The following is a 20,877-nucleotide window of genomic DNA, read 5'->3' as shown; positions in this document are numbered from 1 at the left end:
CAAAAGGATGAACTCCAGGAATCTAGTCAAAGAGACATAAGAGGAATTCTATAACCAAGGGGCATCAAGATCATGATGTGGAAATTTACAGAGACAACCAAACCAAGCTAGTGGGAACTCATGAACTTTAGACCAACAGCTGTGAAGTCTGCATGGGACTGACAAGGCCCTCTGCATAATTGAGACATTTGTGTAGCTTGATGTGCTTAAGGGAACCTTGGCAGTACGATCAGGATCTATCCTTGGTGTATGAGCTGGCTTTTTGGAACCCATTACCTATGATGAGATATCTTATATAGCCTTGATATGTGGTGGGGGAAGGCTTGGACCTACCTCAACTGAAAGTATCAGTTTGAGGAGTGATGGAGTTTAAGTTGGAGAAGGAATGTGGGAGGAGTGAAGTAGGAAGAGTGAAGAGTGAGGGATCTGTGGTTGATATGTAAAATAAATAAAAATTTCTTAAAAAAGAAAAAATAGAAATGGAATATAGATAGTGATGATCTCAGAACAATATCTCAGCCAGATAAGTCTCCTAGTTATGAAAAGGAATTAAGGAAAAGCTTAGAGACAGGTGAGGATGTTCATACCGTTTATCCTAGCACTGTGAATGCAGAGGCTTGTGGATCTCTGAGTTTGATACCAGCCTGGTCGACAGAGCAAGTTTCAGGACAGCCAAACTTAGGCAATGAAGAAAACAATGGAAAACAGAGATCTGGTGAAGATGTAATTGAATGAGGGGGTCATGTTCCATCCTGAACAAGCAGCATAACTTGGCATCTTTGGGCATGTGGTTCTGGCTTTAGAGTTAAGCATAGATTAAAGTGGTTTTGGAGTTTGCCTGCTCATGTAAGAAAAATACTGAGGCCAGGCATGTGTCATGGGTTGCCCTGAATGCAGGCCAAGAGATATCATTTGGTGAAGCTGTGGAAATGAAGCCTGTATTGCCTTGGAAAACCCATAATGTTAGAAATGCCAGAGTTATAGGATACCTGCTGAGGAGCACTAATAACTGGGAATAGAAGAAGCCCAAGAGAACAAGTGTGTTGTAGTCAACAAAGCTGAATGGAGCTGCAGATCTGAAGAGGGTTTTGACATAAAACATGGAGAAGCGGCTTTTGGTATTTGTGCAGGTGATTTTCAGTGAGCCACCTCAATTAAATGTTTTCCTTATAACAGTTACCAGGGTAATGGTGTCTTCTTATAGCAATAGAAACCCTAACTAAGACACCAGAAGATTTAAGCAAAATCCAAACACTCATTTTCTGTTTCACTAAGAAGAAATTTAAAATCAGGTAAGTGGAATGAAAGGAAATTGTTCCTTGAGTAAACTGACTCCAGCAGCTGGGAGAATCTTCTTTCTTCTCCATTTAGACTTACTTGCTGTGGGCATCTTGTATTATAGAAAGGACAACCAATTACCCACTTTTGAAGAAATGAAGGAAGACAAAGTATTTTTACCTCACTAATTTTCTTATCTAAAATCTTATTCAGATTAATTTATTTTGTCTTATGAATATAGTCTTTCCTATCTGTGTTTGGTAAATCTGTTTTTATCCACCACCAAGAATGTGGTCCCTAAAATTCCTGCTTTGTTTTTTAAAGTGGATCTCTACCATTTTCCTTTACTTTTTCACATATGTATAGAATGCTATTCAGCACACAGTAATATCTGTGGTCAGATATGTAAATACTGACAAATATCCAAGTAAATAAACTCAAAATTTTAATAATGTAAAAAAATATTGCACTCATAGAACAATACACAATGGTACACCATAATACAAGCATTCTTATGGGAAGAGAGCAGCAGGAATCTAATGTGGGTAAAATGCACTGGTTTTCCCATGTTAAGAATCCTAGACACAGACAGAGTTTCTGTTACTGTCTTTCCACCTACATTTCTTTTCTGTCATCATTAGGTCATTTTTCTCCTATGAAGATAGGTAGTTTATATGGACAAACATTTAAAAATTTATAGCCAAATGATAGATCAGATAATCAGGGTATCAGGTCTTAATGATTCATTTCTTAACTGCTCTTTTTTCTTGCCTTCTCCAATACTGTAACATTTCCTTCCTAAATCAGAGGTTTGAGGTAAAATAAAAGCTCTTAAAAATATTACATCATTCACTACTTTGTGGTTACATATTCTATCATCTATTTTCTATGTGACAGGTTCTGCAAGATTAAATATTAACTTGTGTCTTCAATGCCTTCATTGGTAAATAACACTATAATCGGAATCATTCAGCCTTTCTCTGACTGCTCCACTCAGCAGGTATCTCACATTGTTTTCCTGATCTAGCTCACAAAGACCGATTTCTCACATTGACTTAACTACTTACTAAGTGACCCTTTGTAACTAAAAACATATTGAACTCCAGATGATAATGTTTAATTTGTACATTTAAAAGATAAGAAAACAAATCCAAGCATTTATTGTAACAGAATTGGAAAATGAAAGAACCAACTAGGGGCCCAGATCCAGAAAAATTTCAAGGGCACAGACTACATTAAGTCAGGATATGAACCTGTGATCCTTCAGTAACTGTTTCAGAGACAGGAAAAAAGTACTTTAAAACTAGGATGCTATCTAAATGTTGTTTTATAACGAATATTTGAGACCGTGGAAATGTTTGACTGTGAACAAACAAATCTTATATAGAAGTAGTTTGTTTAAAAATTACAAATTAAAAGATACAATTGCTAAATAAAAGAATTTAAAAAAGCACAATACAGTATCTAAAAAAGAACACTGATGTTACTCATAATGTTATAATGTTTAGGGTTTTCAGATTAAGACAATATAGATACATGAAAATCTTCAATATTGAAGAGGTAGGATAGGAAATTCCCTCATTATGTTATAATTCTACAGATATTATTAGTGCTTTACTCAGCAAATACTACATATTTTTTTCAGGGAAAAATGTAACCAATATGAAATTGAGAAAATATTAAGTAACAAAAGATTGAAACTGCCAGGAAGAAAAAGTTGTGAACTTTTTCACTGTGGGTTACATGTTGAAAGACTTGGTAGTATGTTTTAGACCTGTGGGAATTTTCCAGAAGCTTGTTTAAATAGACTCAAGATGAGCCAAAGGAAATCAGATGGAGAGGGTCACCACTACTCTTCTCATCGTGCCCTCACAGTGGAAACCAAATATTGAACCTTCTGTCCAGCTTTACCACCTGACCACCAGGCCCCCAAACCTTCAGTTTCCTAGAAGGATGGCAGAATCATTGGAAATGGTGCTTCCCACCTCTGTAGCTATCCAGTGCAGATTTCAACAGGGTAACAGGGGCCAGGAGACTTCACTGAATATTCAGACCACTCTGTGACATCCATCACACTTGAAAATCCATTAAAGCGTTAAGTTAAGAGAATTACTTAGTCTTGTGAACCATAAAGCAACAGAAGAGATAAATGCTATTTATAGAATCATAGCATATACTTGATCAAGAATAAATATGAACGTGCAAGGTCATCTGAATACATTTTCCTGACAATTATGAACTATATATGTGCATTTGTTAATATTCTTTTGTTCCTCCATATTTGTAAATAAAATAAACACAGTCTAATAGTATTCATTTGAGTTTTAGTATTCACAGTATGTGTAGGAAAAGGTAGGAAAAGATGACATTGTCAAATATTACTTCTTTCTTTATAAGGAAGCCTGAATAGGATCCTTCTACTCTAGCAATTACCTATTACATTTCATACTGAAATAAAAAGTGAAAACTTCTTCTCTACTGAACACAGTAATTTTTTCCTAAGGCACCTTTTCATAACTTAAATGGCCTTTCCCTAAACTTTTTCATTTTGTTGGATTGTAGGTGGAATTTTGACGACAGGATTCATTGAGACCTCGAGTTTAATGGGTTATGGTTTTCTGAAATGAGGAAGAGGTCTGTAGTTCTACCAGAATTACCTAGTCCATTTTCAATCATTATAGCTTTATTTTATGCAGAATCAAAAGGGTTAACATAAGGTGGTATTTTCTCAACAAGTGAAGTGTTAGCCTGGAAGGGTAAGAATGTTATAAAATTACACATGCTAAACAAGCAGTTACAGATTCTGGTTTGAGAAGTGAAGACTGGAGTAAAAATCAGTTGTTTTGCTCACTCCAAGTGTCAAGACCAAGCTTATTTCATTGTCTTATTGTTACTTTTAATGTGATGAGGAATAAATTCCCATGACACTAAATGACATGTCACAGAAGATTGATGACATAGTGTCTATCCTCAGTGTGAAAGGCCATCTCATGTCATAGAGGATGGTAGATGTAGTCACTGCATAAAGTTTCCATGTTATGACATGAAGAAAGGAAATCCCTGATGATATTTGGCAATAATGTTAGGAATGATTGACAAATTACCACAGAAATTTATATGGGAACATGAGAATCTACAAAGCATAAAATCATCTTGAGTAAAGGAAGATATTCATATTACTTTATTTCAAAATTTATCTCAGCATGAGAGCATCAGAAAGTTGTGCTCCTTGTGAAAGGACTGATCTGAAACAATTGAACATATTGTTTCAAACAAATATTAATCTAACTTGTCAACTGAAGTCATGAAATTGGAACAGGATGGTATAGGTGATAGGGGAATATTTTGAAAAAATTCCTTGAAGTATTTGAATGACATTGTCAAACACTAGTAGAGTACTTAGCAAGCATGTATACAGCTCTGGAGACTAGTACCTGAAAGTATAAGGGAAAACAACCACAACAAAACCTGCAAAACTACAACAAACCACTTAATCCTCCTAAAAATGACATTCCTTTTTTTAAATAAATTTCATTCAGGATTGTAGAAACTTATTTTAAAATATCTGTACACTTTCACATAAAATTCTATCTTAACAAGAAACATTTTTCATTGTGCAAGAATCCACCAGCCTCTACAGCCTAGTATGTTTCTCATCCTTCCCCATTTCAAGATGATGTCTTATCGCTCTGATCCTTCCTGAGCAAGAGTCTTACTCAGTACTTAATACATTTCCATCCACTGGTCCTTGATCTGCTTTTTGGCTATAAATGAATTTCAAAAACTTCGGATGTACTCTGATATAACCTCTGTCTCCATAATAAGAAGACTATGTTGAAGTTTCTTTTCCTACCACAATGAACATTTTTAAAGAGTTTAAAAAGTATTAATTTTTAGAAAATAAAACAATTCCTGAAATTAAATGAGACTACACACACACACACACACTCAATGAGTTAAATGTGAATATGAATAATGTGAAACTGAAGAAAATATCTCCTGTAAAACTTTGTCACTCACTTTTTTATTTAGAGACATATTGGTAGAATTATTACAGAACAGTAGAATAAAAATCAATTTGTGTGGTACACATCCGCATTGATTTAAGGAATCACATCTAAATTAATGTAAAATTAATAATACAAAGAAGGAAGAAGGATAAGAAGGAAGGAAGGAATGAGGGAGGGAGGGAAGGAAGAAAAGACGTTCACAAAATTGCTGAAAATTCCATGCAACAATTTTATATTAAAACTAGAAGGCCGACTGACACATAGGATGACCTCTCTAACCCCAGAATTAACACTGAATGCTTCGTTTCATTACTTAAAAAACCAAAACTTTAGGACGTATTTGTCAATTTATAGCTAAAGAAAACACGCTTAACAGAACAAGGAGGTCGTAAAATCCGTATAACTTCAAATTCATGATTAAGACAATGAATTCCTTGAAAAAAGAAAGAAGAAATGCGGTCAAATTTACTCTCCTGCAAATAGAGAAATTTAACGCAAGCCAGTGTTTGGCTTTAGAGGAAGTTGCAAACCGAAAAGAACTTTGGTCCTTGTAGTTTTGTTGTTTCCTTACACCAGAGGCTGGTCCGCCGCCGGGATGAGTGACGTATTTCCTGTCGCAGGTCTTTGCTAGGGAGCCTGAAACCGTGATAGGAGTTTAAGGATGGCAGAGAGTCCTGAAGGAAGCTGGTTGTGCTCCGCCTTGATATCGGTGTTTTCCATTGATATTGCCAAGGAAGAATCTTTCGCGATTTGCTGGATTTCTAAATCTAGTCATCAGAAATTTAAAAATAATTGTTAAACATACTAGCTACCATAAAGCACCATTTCAAGTACTTCATCCAGAAACAATTAAATTACAGGGGGATGGGATTGGACCTACCTCAACTGAATGTACCAGGCTCTGCTGACTCCACATGAGAGGTCTTACCCTTTTGGAGGAGGGAATGGATGGTAGGTTTGAGGGGGGTGGGGAATGCTGGGGGGCGGGGAAGAGAGGAGGGAAGAGGGGGATCTGTGATAGGCATGTAAAATGAATTAAAAAATTCTTTAAAAATCAGCGGTGGAGTAAAAAAAATGACAAATAAATTTTAACAGGAGTTTTAAAGAAAGTTTACTGATTTTGATATTTCAACTTAACAGAGACCATAAATATTCTAAACAATTATATCAATATTTGCTCATACTTTCTCTTTTAACGAATACTGCTGTATGGCTGCATGATTTAATTCTTTACCATTACACATTCTACATAATTCATACAGAAAATAAAATGAATTTTATAATGGAAAAAATAATTCCTTTGTCATGTAATGTATAGTTATGTCTTCATTCAAGAGAGGACCTTGAAATATACTTCCAAACACATGTACCTTTTAAATTTTAAGTTTGGATGAAAAGACCCTAATTGGTATGTGGTTAACATACTAACTACACATATGAGAAGTGTTGGAAAGCATTTTTCATGAATTATTTTTGAGAAGAATTAGCCTGTACACTCCAAGACAACCAGAAATAAATAAATTTTGTGTGTTTGCATGTGGATTTGTGTGTGTGTGTGTGTGTGTGTGTGTGTGTGTGTGTGTTTGTGCACATAACAGAAGGAATGGTATGAGTAGGTTATTCCTAAAAATTTCAGGAGTTTTTATTTTATTTCCTGCTTCTAGGGATTTAACATAGGCCATTATATATTTTTAGCAAGTTCTCTGTCTCTGGGCTATATGTCTCTGCATTCGGATGATTTTCAGGACTTTGGCATTATTCTCTACTTTTAAATCCTTTAAAATCCTAGTATTCACTCTCCATAAATAAAAAAAAAAAACTGGCAAAGTGAATGTCCCAGATATCTACAAGGATGACCCATTTAAAACACCTAGCAATAACAGATAGGTAGTCTGAAAGGGACATCTCCTGTGACCAGGCAAGGCCTTAAGTGGAGGGAGTGGAACTACAACCCATCCACATTATCTTCAACCTACAGACTGTTCTGTCTATGGGATGTGTTGGGGTAAGGCTGGCCTAGAGGTTGAGGGAGTGGCCAGCCAATGACTGGACAGGCATACAACCCATACCAGGAGAGTAAGCTCACCCCTGACCCTGCAAGGAGAACCAGGAACCACAGACAGGATGACTCAGAGACCTAGGATAGAATCAAAGAAGACTGGAAGAAAAAGAAAAGTCAGTGTAATCACGCCTAACGATATTCTGCTATACTCAGAGATTGTTGCCTAGTCTATTTGTCATCAGAGAGGCTTCATCCAGCAACTGATAGAAACAGATGCAGACTCAGAGCAAAACATTAGGCAGAGCTCGGGAAATCCTGCAGAAGAGAGGGGAGAAAGGATTGTAGGAGCCAGAGGGGTCAAGAACACCACAAGAAAACCCATAGAATCAACTAACCTAAGCTTATAGTAGCTCACAGAGACTGAGCCCACAACCAGGGAGCCTGCATGGGACTGAGCTATGCACTCTGCACATACATTACAGTTGAGTAGTGTGGTCCTCTTGTGGGATTCCTAACAGTGGGAGCCTGCCTGTTTTATTGGCTTTTGGAACCCTATTCCTCACACTGGGTACCTAGTCCAGCCTTAATATATGGGGAGATGCTTAGTCTTATTGCAATTTGATATGCCATGTTTTGTTGATATTGATGAGAAACATCATGCCCTTCCCTGGACAGAAAAGGAGTGGATTTGGGGAGGGACTGATAGGAGAGGACACAGAAGAAACAGCCACTGGGTTATTTTAAAAAAGGAATTTGTGTGGACTAGAGGAGTAAAAATGGCTGGTTGAAGAAGCCAACATCCTAACCAATCAAAATTATCATGCTATGTCACATAACACTTCTTAGCCAAACTTACTATAGTCTTCCCATTTTATATAGTAATTTGTATTTATGAAATAGTAATTGTTCAGGGCATTCAAAATCATGTATTATTATTTTAGTTTTAGTATGAGCTCTACTGTCTGTTCTTGCATCATTTTGTTGTAATATGTATATCTTCCAAATTTTGTGTATTTTCAGCAAGAATCAAGAATATAGAGGTTGTTCTGTATGGAGAGATGGCCTGATAGTTAGGAGTTTTTGTTTCTCTTATAGAAGTCCCAGCTTTGGTTTTTAGCACTTAGGTACAGGTTTTCAGTGCATCTGTTCCAGAGGATCTGATGCCTTTTAAAAATTCTGTGTGACAGCCAGGTGGTGGTGGTGCACGCCTTTAATCCCAGCACTTGGGAGGCAGAGCCAAGCAGGGCTCTGTGAGTTCGAGGCCAGCCTGGTCTACAGAGTGAGATCCAGTACAGGCACCAAAATTACATAAAGAAACCCTATCTCAAAAAAACCAAAACCAACCATATAAATAAAAAACCTCTGTGTGACAATAGTACCAACCCGGTTGGTCAGAGGTGTGGGTGAGCCAGTCCTTACCTTGTGAATAATGAACAATTATCCCCATTACTCATCTGTCATTTGACAACATGGGTAGGGAAGAGACCTCCCCCCACCCCCTGCCCCATTCAATATGTGAGGCAGATGGGAGAACTGTCCTACTACTCATCTATCATGTGGTGGTATGGATGGGGGAGATGTACCACTCATGCCCATCCCCAAAACAACCCCATCTGCCTCTTTTAAAAAAGGAATTTGTGATCACAGATAGAAGGTAGAAGAGCTGGCACTAAGGTTATAAGAACAGGAGAGGTGGTTCTGCCCCCCCAATTAGCTGCAGCACTCCAGATAGAGGCTCCTACTCCTCGACTGGGCAACACAATAGAGCTGTTGCTGAAGGTGTAGGTGTGGGAGAACCTAACCTGAGGATGTGAAAGTGGGAGAACTGACCGTACCCCTTGCTCATCACTGCAAGGGGTGAACTATCCAGGGAAATGTTGGAGAACTCACCCTGTTGGTAAAGACAAGGGAGACTTGGCAGGCTGATCAACCCTTAACTACCCAAGGCCAAAACAAATGTTAAGTGTTGGCCCATCCCAACTTCCTTTCCATCTGTGATCTGCTGGAGCCCAGGGAGTGGTGGGATAGTCCTGTAGACCCAGGGCTAAGGATCACCATGACACAGGACAGCAACAGGATGCTCAGGAAGAGTCCCAGTGACAGTCCTGTGTTGATAGAGTAGCAGAGACTAGAGGTGTTGAACCTATCCAATGATTCTTTGCAATGAAGTATTGCATGTAAAGATATATGGATAAAGGGGTTTACTGTGTCACTCTTTGTGTGTCACACTGCAGCTTCCACATTGGGATTTTCCCTTTCTTCCCTTTTTCTTTTAAATTATTTCTTGTATTATTTTTGAGGGGAGAAGTTGCATGGCAGAAGGCTGATGATGAGAGTAGATAGGAGATTTGTGGGATTGGGATGCATGATGTGAAAGATAAAAAGAATAAATAAAAAGAGTGAAAAAAAAGGAATTGGGCGTTAACCTGGCATACATATGGTACATATAGATACATGCCAACAACACACAAATACACACAGAATAAAATGAATAATTCTAAAGAGTATCAATGTTACTCTAAAGTATGCACAATTTTCAGTATACCATAAAGATTCACAAAATAATAAATTCTATCTTAACATATTACTGTCAATGGCAACAAGTAATATAATTAGTTGAACTCAGTTAATTTGTTTTGATTCTTTTAATACTTAAATATTTTATTGTTTTGTTGCATGAAGTTTTGGTTTAAAATGCAGGTGGATTTCTTTGAGGATATAATAAATGAGTCTCTCCTGATGTAAAAAACTGCAATATTTTATAATTTGAAAAACTAAATCTTTATGAAGGTAGTGAATAAATTTGACTCTTGTAATACATGAAGAGTTCATCTAAGTAAATTAGGAGATCTTCTCTGCAGGCATTCAGAAGAGAAAGATGTTTAATGAGAGGCTATTATATCCCTATTTGTAGATTCGGATTATTTTTATTATTTAAAAAAGTATACAGGGTCATTTCAAAATATTTTTGAGAACTAAAAATACCTCAATATAAATTAAAGAAACATGCTACAAAAAGTGATATGTAGTAGAAACATTGTCAGTGTACTGTGTGCTGTTATTAGGACAACTCAGTTGTATTTGTAGTTGATGTTGAGTCAGGGGTTGGTTCTCAGAAGGTGATAAAAGACTGAAATATAAAAATAGAAATCTAAAGTCTTTTTCCTTTGATCTCGTGAGTCATAAGAGCCGATGGATAGAAGAGCCTGTTAAATTCCAGTCAAGAAGGAAGTCAGATACTATATATACATATATATGTGTGTATACATATATAAATTTACTATGTATGTATATATATAAATTTACTATTGAAAATAATATTTCACCAAAATATTCAGATCAGAATTTCCCCTTTCCAAAGTCCTACTAGCTTTTCCCCAAATGTCTTCTTACCTAACTTCATACCCTTTCTTATTTTCTACTCTTAAAACAAAAATCAAATGAATAAAATTACATGAATATTTTTTAAAAATAGTAGAATCATATAAACAACAGAGCCCATAAAACCACCATCATACACATGCAAAAGACTAGCAATACCAAAAAATCCCAGGCAAAGCAATAGCAGACAAAAATCTACAGAAATTCATTATGTTTCCTTTGTGTTTTCCATCCACTGCTAGGCATGGTTTGTAGCCTTAAATGTGGTTAAAATACCCAGTGGGATGCCAGTGTATAGCTGGAAGAGTTCTTGCTTAGCATGCCCAAAACCCTGGGTTTTATGTTAACACTGCATAAACAGAAGGGATGCACACCTCTAATGCAAGCATTCACATAGTTGAATCACAGGGATCAGGAGTACAAGATCATTCTTGGTACAACATAATTTCCAGGCCAGCCTGTGACATATAAGTCTGTTTAAATAAAAAAGAAAGAAAGGAAGGAAGAAGAAATAAAACAAAATATTTAACAGACTTAAAATCAATTTCAGCTGAGTGTGGTGGCCAATGTTTTTTAATCCTCAGCACCAGAGAGGCAGAGTCAGGTGGACCTCCAAGAATTTGAGGCCAGCCTGGTCCACAGAGAGAGATGCAGGACAGCCAGGCCAACACAAAGAAACCCTTCTTGAAAAACCAAACTGCCGAACCAAATAAAATCAATGTTGATATACCCGACTTATTGCATATTGTATGCACACACAGCAACACAATTTGACAAACATCAAATTATATAATTTTAAAATTATACATTCATTTGTTTTGTATGCATTAGCACACACAGAGAGAGAGAGAGAGAGAGAGAGAAAGAGACAGAGACAGTGAGAGAGAGACCGAGAGAGACAGAGAGACAGAGACAGAGAGAGAAAGAGACATAGGGAGAGACAGAGACAGAGATAGAGGGAGAGAGAGAGAGAGAGGAACACACATATTTTATGTTTCATGTGTAGAGGTCAAAGGGTTCATTAAAATAGGCATTTCTCTTCTTCCATCACATGGATCCCTGGTTTTAAATTCAAGTTGACTAAGCTGGCAGCAAGAACTTTTACTAGCTGACCAATCTTTTATGGCCTTAAATACTCATTACTCTTTGATGAATAAGTATTTTTTTATAAAAACACATATTTTAAATATTTTTAGTTTATGCAGTAAATACATTTTTTCATTCCTTTCCTCCAAATTCTACTTCATAACCCTCCACTCTCTCCATCAAATTAATGAGCTCTTTTTTCCCTACATAAGTTACTGCATGTATGTTTATACATACATATATTTACTCACATACGTATTCATATATATAACCTGTCAGTCCGTATGATGTTACATGTATCTATGTTTTCATGGATGATTATTTGAAATTGCACAATGAATTGATGTGTTTTTCCTGAGGAGATCACTGCTCCTACTCCCAGCTATCTACAACTGCCTATCCAGTTTGGAACTTCCAGTGCTATCATCATTGTTAAGCACTTTTTTAGTCATACAATATGTTTTGATATTATTCTTATCCTCCTCAAAAACTTCTAGATCCTCTCCATCTTCTTACCCACCTAATTTCATGTCCCTCCTCCCTCTTTCCACAGTAGAAAAGAAAAAATATCCCTGATATTTGAAACAATATAAATAAATCTAAAATGTATAGAATAACACTCATTGAGAATGTAGTGTGGAAATTCAGGCATAAATTATTGCACACAGCAATTCATGCAACAAAATTGGAGCATGAACAGTGACTGATATCAAAGAGAAGTGATTCCACGGCCTCTATATGGGGAACCAAGCATGCAAGCAGTACTGATAGAATTGAGGACGGCATGTCCATGGGACAATTTCTGATAGCTGCCTACCCCAAGTACCATGAGATGATTTGCCTTTTTGCTATATTGGCGAGAGTATGTTCCTTCTCATGGGTGTCATGGCGTGCCATTATGTTTAAGACAACAGAGAATGGAATGTCCCAGTGTGGATATCTGCCTATATATTGTATTCGAAGGCATGCCTCCATAATGAATAGCATCCACCTGGTAAGAGTGGAGATATCCCTAAAATTATTGAAGAACTAAATTTCATAACACCATCCATAAGAGTAATGCATATGCATTATGATTATATTTAAGTTGTGGAAGCTGTTGAGTGGCCTTGTTCATGTACATTAACATAGCCAGCCATGCTGAGTTGTACACCTTTAATCCCAGCACTCAGGAGGCAGAGGCAGGCAGATCTCTGTGAGTTTGAGGCCTGCCTGGGCTACAGAGTGAGTTCCAGGAAAGGCACAAAGCTACACAGAGACTCGAAAAAACAAAAAAAAAAAAAAAAAGGAAAGAAAGGAAAGAAATTATTTGCTCTGCAAGAGATGAGTTACTCTGAGGAAAAGACATGAATATGCATTCATCCTGTGATTTGGCAAAAGCATGTAAAAATGAAGGATGGAATGGGATGTTGACTTGCCTGTTTTTGTTTTTCCTTTTTAACAGGTTCTTACTATGTAGTCCTTTCTGAGTGGGGACACTGTGTAGCTATGTAGTTTAGGCTGGCCTCAAATGCAGAGAGATCTACCTGTTTGTCTCTTTGAATCCTGGGAATAAAGGTATGTATCTGACCTCAATGGGTCATTTTTAATAGGCTTACATGTACATGGAAAAGAGAATAACATTCTAATTTTACTAAAGATCAGTTTCTTGGGGCAAAAGACTTGCAACCCATACAAAGAATCATACAGTGAAGAGAGATAAAGTGAGTCAGAAATGATAAAATATTTTACTCAGGTTCAACAGTTAATAAACGGAAAGTGAAAACATATGATTCTTTACATATCCAGGGGCCTTAAAGATGGCCCAGTAAGGAAACTATGATAGTGAACTTTCTGCATCAGAATTGCTTAAATTGATGAAGATTTTTGTGTGTGTGTGTGTGTTGATATTGTTTTTGTTGCTGTTTTTAGCCAGGAAGTCATTGTGTAGATCTGGCTGGTCTGTAACTTGCAATGCATACCAGGGTGGCATTTTAGTCACAGAGAGCCACCTGTTCTGTTACTCAAGTGATATGATTAAACGTTTGCATGATCACACCCCCAAATGTCGGGAACTTATAAATATTGAATGAAAGAGTTTCTTAAACCTGGCCTCCGGATGCTAAGTGTCATGGGACTGGATAAAGTCATTCTTAATGCTGTGGAAAGTAGGAAACCAAGTAATATACTAAGTATCCCTGTTTGACACAAAAGCTATACAACTTATGTTAAATAAATTGCTCCATCATAGGAAATATTAGATTCATTTAGTTATTGCAATACAAAGTCTCCATGTGTTGCACGAATCTTTTTTTTTTTTTTTTTTTGGTTTTTCGAGACAGGGTTTCTCGGTGTAGCATTGCATCTCTTCTGGAACTCACTTGGTAGCCCAGGCTGCCCTCGAACTCACAGAGATCCGCCTGGCTCTGCCTCCCGAGTGCTGGGATTAAAGGCGTGTGCCACCACCGCCGTGCAATGTGTTGCACGAATCTTAAAAGTCTTATTAATAAAAACAAAGGTATTGAGGTGAACTCTGAAGGATCAGAGAAGCAGAACAAGCCACAGCTTCCTCGCCTCACCAATTCCTCAGTTGTTTCTGTTTCCTCAGATTGTAAGCCTCTGAGTCCTCATCCAAACAGATCTCAGCTGAACTGTTGTTCAAAGCCTAAAAGCTTAACCAGCCTAGTTCCTGGTCCTCACAACTTATATACCTTTTGGTTTTCTGCCATCACTTCCTTGGATTAAAGATGTGAGTCACCATGCCTGGCTGTTTCCAGTGTGGCTTTGAACTCACAGAGATCCAGATGGATCTCTGCCTCTGGAATGCTAGGATTAAAGGTGTGAGTGCCACCATTTTCTGGTGTCTGTTCTGTTCTCTGACCCCAGATAAGTTTATTAGGATGTACAATATATTGGGGAACACAATATCACCACACCCATGAGTATCAGTTAGTGGAATGCAACAGAAGAACAAGTCTTCCTGCAGTAACTGAGCATATGGAAGGTGGTATTAGATGTCCCTATGAATTTCGAGGGAATATAAGACAATGCAGGAAGAACAAGTATTACTGAGTGGACTGTAGATACATATGATCATGTTCAAAGGGTTTAGACTAGCATGGGAATTCAGTTCATAAAGTGATGAATCAACCAATATGGCACCAGGAACTGGCTCAAGCAGACAAAGTGTCTCTCTGGGTTCACACACAGATAAATGTGAGATTTGTACTGAACATTGAATGCCTGGGAAAATGTTATGAAAAGCCAAATTCTAAACTACCAAGCTTCTGGGAAACTTTTAAGCTTAAGCAGCATTTTATAGAAGACATAAATGCTAAATAATGCAGATAATAAAGGTAAAGTTTGAGGTTCAGTGTGGGGCATATGGTTTCAGTCCCAACATAGGGAAGACAGAGGTGAGTCTCTATGAAGTGAAGACCAGTTAGTTCTAAATACTGAGCCCAGATCAGTCATGACTACATAATGAGAACATTATTTGTTGAAAATTTATTTTTAAAACTTAATTTTTTCTATGGGTAGGCAATTATCTCCAGTAGAATGTTCAGTATTCATTTATCTCCTGTAAGAAGTCAAGCTGAGGGCAGATGTTATTTGCCCAGTCCTAGGTCTTTTTAGCTGCTAGGTTCGTCCATGGAAAGGCAAGGACCATGACATTTTGCCTGGAGCCTATTAGAGGGATTGAACTGGATTGGCAACTGTGGCAGGATAGGGAGGAGTTGAGAAAGTTTGTATAAGAAATATTTCCCTCAGATCCTGGTGTTTGAATACTTGGTTCCCAAGTGGTGGATCTGTTTGGTGAGGTTTAGGTGGTATAGCCTTACTAGAGTAAGTACATCACAGGTGGTGGGTTTTAAGATGAAAAGTCTTGCAGCCTTTTTCTTCTCAATGTTTACTGTTTATCATCTATTCTCTCTTCTTCCTGATTGTATTTGAAGATTTGAGATTTCAGTATCATACACCAGCCATTGTGACTGGGGAGTAACTGAGGGTCAACAACACAAAGATATTACAAATGTTTCAGAAAATATAACTGCTCACTATGCTGCCTGGATGACAATTCATCATACACAGGTATGATCACAATATGGTTCCAACACATATGCATAAGCTGTATATGAAAATAAGATCTCTTTTTCTGTCTTCTCTCTCCAGAAAGATGCCTGAATAATGTAAGTGTGAAAACCTTGGAATCCAAACAGTTAAAGGGGAAAATAGATTTCTGAAGGTTTGTCCACTGACTTTACCTGGGTGTTGTGTGTGTGTGTGTGTGTGTGTGTGTGTGTGTGTGTGTGTGTGTGTAACATTGGGAGCTGTGGTCTGTCACACACAATATACCCTTTTTCATTGCAATGAGTCATTGGTCTGCTCCAAGGCTACTGGCCTCTGGCACACAATCATGACTGGACCCTCGCCAAAACTCCTCTTGGACATGCTGTTGCAGTGCCATGGAGACACTGTGGCTATCATTCTGTAGGACCAGACCCTTCACATGCTCCATCAGGTCATAGATGAGGTAGACATTAGGGTAGGCCAACCCAAGGTCTGGGATATGGATGGGGTAGATGTTAGGGTGGGACAGCTCAAGGCCTGGGTGGTATTTAAGCTGCCACTGGGACTGCCCCCCTCAGGTGAGTGGTGGAGCCAGGTCTCACATGCCAATGGTGGGAAGTGAGAACATATCTCCTGAGTGTTGGTTCAGACTTTCCTATGAGGGATGGGGCCAGCTCTTCTGCTGCAAAGACTAGTCAGGTGCAGGGCTGGCCATCTCAGGGCCATTGAATAGTAGGGCTGTCTCAGCACAGCCCTCAGATTTCAACATCTATAGTTCCTGTGACCTCCTGTGGTAATTGGGGGGATGGATGTCAACACAGACTCCAGTTATAGCATGAACATGGACCCAGACATGGGGAGGTGGGAAAGAACTGGGAGGAGTAAACGGAAGGAAAAATGTTATCATTATATATTATATTAGAAAGGATCCATTATCAATAAAGGGAAAAATAAATACCAACACTATTTAGAAATGAAAAACAAAATATAATTACAAAAATATCCCAAATCCCCAACAAACAAACAGAAAAGGGACACACCCTGGTGGATTTCTCTCTCAGAGGGTACCTAAAGACAAATTTGCCATACCATTTGCATATCTAATAAACATAAAATAGATAAAATATCAAAACTATGTATTTCACAAACCGTCAGACTATTATCATATAAGGACAACATTTCAAAAATAAATATACTAATAAACAAGAAATAAATAACACCAAATCATGTTCACAATGTTTAAAGTAGATCACCTGATAAGATCATAGAAAAGTATTATTTTGTACCACTGTAGATTGTAGTTCTTTATGCAAAAGACACTCTGCCTTTCCACACACTGGCCATTCTGCTGACATGCCCACTTCTCACCAGTGATCCTCAAGTGCAACACACACACAAACTGACAGACAGAGACAGAGACAGACAGAGACAGAGAGACAGGCAGACAGACAGACAAACACACACACTCACACACACACACCACAATTCGCTCTGTCTACCACTCTATAGTCACTTTTTTTGGAAATCCTTTTGCTTTATTGTAAGTATCCTAGCATCAGAGATAATACTTACTTGATCCTTCTAACCATTTGAAAACTTGCAGGTGCAAACCATCACGGTCTGTGGTGTCCCCACTCTGCTGATAATGTGTATACTGACTCTCAAGTAATTTCATCCCTTATGTCCTTAATTGCATGGCAGACACCAAATTTAATTCCTCTTCAGAATGCTGACTTTGTACAACATCCATATAACAGAACAAATACTCATTTCTGTTTTGTAAATAACCCGTACTCCCACACACTAATAATCCACAATACTGCCTGGGCTTTGAAGTGTTAATGTTCACCCTGGAAGAGTACAGAGATAAAGTGACAGGACAGATTGAGGGAACAAGAGGAGGGTCACTGTGTGGCCAGGACAATACAGGGTAGAACAAAGGAAGAATGGTCTTGATCTGATAGTTTTGTAATCTGATTCTTCAGAGCCAAAGACTATAGATCTATACAACAATGTTCTAACCCATACAGATTTGCAATAATTAATGGGCAAAGATGATATCTGTCTATGAAACACACAACAGGGTCCAGAGGGAGCTGACCTTGGTTGCTGCATTGTCTTGCTGACCATTCCTCAGGTGGATGTGACAGGCATCTTTGGCTCCCTTTCCTCTGAGCAGGACCTGCTGCTGCACTGACTTGACTCATCACATTCCCAACCCCCAGTCTGTGCTATTGAGACAGCAGCTCCCTGCAATCACGCATGCGTGCATGTTTGCCAGGCTGCAGGGTCTCAATAATCTTTTCTGAACCTAATGATGTAAGGCAGGCATCCATGAGCTTTAAGCTTTCCTTGTGCTAGTATGGAAAAGGAGGGTCTTCATAAACACCTGTATAAACTGATCAGGATCAAATTCAAGATGTTTTTGTGGGCAATATGGACTACATAATCTTAATTTATATCCCACTTTAGATCTGCTTAGGAAAGGCTGTAATTTAGATCCCTACTGAAAATGCAAACAAACAAACAAAAATCTAGATAAAGTCCTGAATTTTAAATATGCATACATTCCATTTTTTTAAAAATAAATGTAACATGATATTGACCTAATAATACATGATCAAAGACTACATGGGAAAAAGTAATTTATAAGGAAATGCAAAATTTTCCCAATTTTGAAATTGGAAAATCTGCACTGTGCACTATGAAACCATGGAAGAGAAATAATTATAAAAATAAAAACAATGTGACTTTGAAAGAAAATTTATATTTTTCATCAGTAATTTTGGCTACTCTAAACAGAAATAAAGTGTCTTATTCTGTAACCTAGGGTGTCTTCAAACTTGTAGTAATCCTTTGGCTTCTATCTCTTTAATGATAGAACTACATGTGTGCTCCAATGGGCCCAGAATTTTTCCCCTCATTTTAAATGTGCTTTTCATTTATCGTGAATTACTTTAACAATTAAAATTTTCTTATCAAGTTCCAGGCATGGTGGCACATGCATTTAATTCGAACACTTTAGAGGTGGAGGCAGATAGTTCATTTTGAGTTTAACTCCAGCCATGTCTACATAGTACACTCCAGGCCATTTAGGATTACATATTGAGAGCCTGTCTCAACAAAAACAAAAGTAAATAAATAATAAATAAAATTGAAATGATAGAATCAAAATATAATTTCTGCTTTTTCCATTTCATGAGTGGGAATGGCAAGTGGCTAGACCAGCAAGTTATATCTCTAACTGCAGAGAGGAAGCAGAGAGAGCTAACTTGAAATATCATGAGCTTTTTGAAAGATCAATGAAGCATAAAGGTTTTGCCCCATAAATGTCAGCTATAACCAAGGAAATAATAAAGATAAACAATTTCATTTTATTTGAGAACAAAGTTTTCTGAAGAAAGCATGGTAAATCTACATCCATTAAAATCAGGAAAATGATTAATAAAGATGAGTCCTTCAAAGTCTGTAGTATATAAAGATAGATCTTAAATAATGGACCATGGATAACTTCCAAGGGAGGGGAGAAAGAACATAGGGATCAGAATAGTGAAAGAAGAATCATGGATAAGAAATTATTACATGTGGTGGAGGATGGGGTAATATATTAGAGGAGGAAATATATGGAGGGATAAATAGTGATAAAGACCTTTTGAAAAACCTTTAAAAAACTATCATACAGAGCTTCCTTACACACACACACACACACTCACACACACACACACACACACACACACACACACACACACACACACACACAAACGTAAAGAGTTTAAATGTATCAACATGTCTGTTTTTATGCCAATACCATGCTGTTTTTATTACTATGACTCTGTAGCACAGCCTGAAATCAGGTATAGTGATACCTACAGCAGTTCTTTTATTGTTTAGCATTGTTTCAGGTATCCTCCATTTTTTTTCATTGAAGTTAAGTATTTTCCTTTTAATGTCTGTAAAGAATTGTGTTGAAATTTTGATTGGAAATGCAGTGAATCTTTAGATTGCTTTTGGTAGGATGACCATTTATACTATGTTGGTCCTACTGAGTGTCCTCACAGTACCTTGATACAATGGTTGATGGTTTGTGCCTAGTCTTACTGTATCTTGTATTTTGGCATTCTCTTGCTGTACCTGTGAGGTCTGCTTTTTTCTGAAGTGAAAAAAAGGAGGAGTGGATATAGGCAAATTGAGGGGAGCCTGGGAGGTGTGGATGGAGGGGAAATAGCAATAGGGGTATACTGAAAACTAAAGAAAAAATTTTAAAACGAAAATATTGAATTAAAAAAGACAATAGTTTAAATGTGGTTTCCTCATAAAGGGTCCTCAAACCCTATTTAGATACCACAGCAGAGCAAATAGAGCCTGTTCAAGGAATGGTGAACCTTTTTGGTGTTGTCAGCAAATGAATTTCCAAAGAACCACAGATGGCTTTTTTATATTTTGAGAATATACTTTAATATTGATTTCAGACCATAGTGCTTAACATACCACATACTTGAGTCAGAGATCATGGAGAAACAATCTGGTATCTAACGGAACCTTTGTCCTTACTGGCTGACCATCACAGTTCTAAGAAATGCCAGGTGTGCAACCAGAGGAGAAAAGCAATCGTCACTCTAACACAGCCATGAACTTTTCAAGGTACAATGATGACTCGCCTGGTAACACATGTTCATTGCTATAAAACTGGGCTTTCTTCAAGGCCTCCAACACTACCATACAGTGCCAAGCCTCAGCTGCTCTTCATGACTCCTCCACGTCTTCATATCCAGTGCCACTTGGGTGACTCTTAAATTAGTAAAATCAATAGCCAACATTAGGTTCAACTTGTCTATTTCTAGAGGACAGTTCTGTCTGCTGACCAGGAGGAAACACTTCTCAGAAGTCTTCACCTCCATGGTGCCTCAGATCACTCATTCATTAAAACTGCTTGTTTGTTTAGCCCCAGGTGGCCAGCATCCATTATCCGGCAAAGCAAAGGGTTCACTTTTGTAGTTTGGATATATTGTTAAGCCCAGCTGGTTCTTTTCGTTGTTGTTGTTTTTTGAGACAGGGTTTCTCTGTGTAGTT

General features: G+C 37.7%; 2 long non-coding RNA genes across 2 annotated transcripts; one reads left to right on the top strand and one right to left on the bottom strand.

Annotated features, from left to right (window-relative positions):
* Positions 1-5,280: 5,280 nt before the first annotated feature.
* LOC128102863 (uncharacterized) lies at positions 5,281-6,267 on the bottom strand. Its single transcript, XR_008215578.1, has 2 exons — positions 6,169-6,267; positions 5,281-6,055 (listed from the first exon to the last, which is right to left on the bottom strand). It is a non-coding gene; the product is annotated as an uncharacterized LOC128102863 (long non-coding RNA).
* LOC128102862 (uncharacterized) lies at positions 6,046-16,057 on the top strand. The gene is made up of 4 exons (XR_008215577.1): positions 6,046-6,239; positions 13,202-13,314; positions 15,693-15,828; positions 15,910-16,057. It is a non-coding gene; the product is annotated as an uncharacterized LOC128102862 (long non-coding RNA).
* The last annotated feature ends 4,820 nt before the right edge of the window (positions 16,058-20,877 follow it).

This window comes from Peromyscus californicus, unplaced genomic scaffold (genome assembly GCF_007827085.1).
Source record: "Peromyscus californicus insignis strain IS unplaced genomic scaffold, ASM782708v3 Scaffold_89__1_contigs__length_172444, whole genome shotgun sequence".
NCBI lineage: Eukaryota > Metazoa > Chordata > Mammalia > Rodentia > Cricetidae > Peromyscus > Peromyscus californicus.
This window is presented reverse-complemented; position numbering and strand designations above follow the sequence as displayed.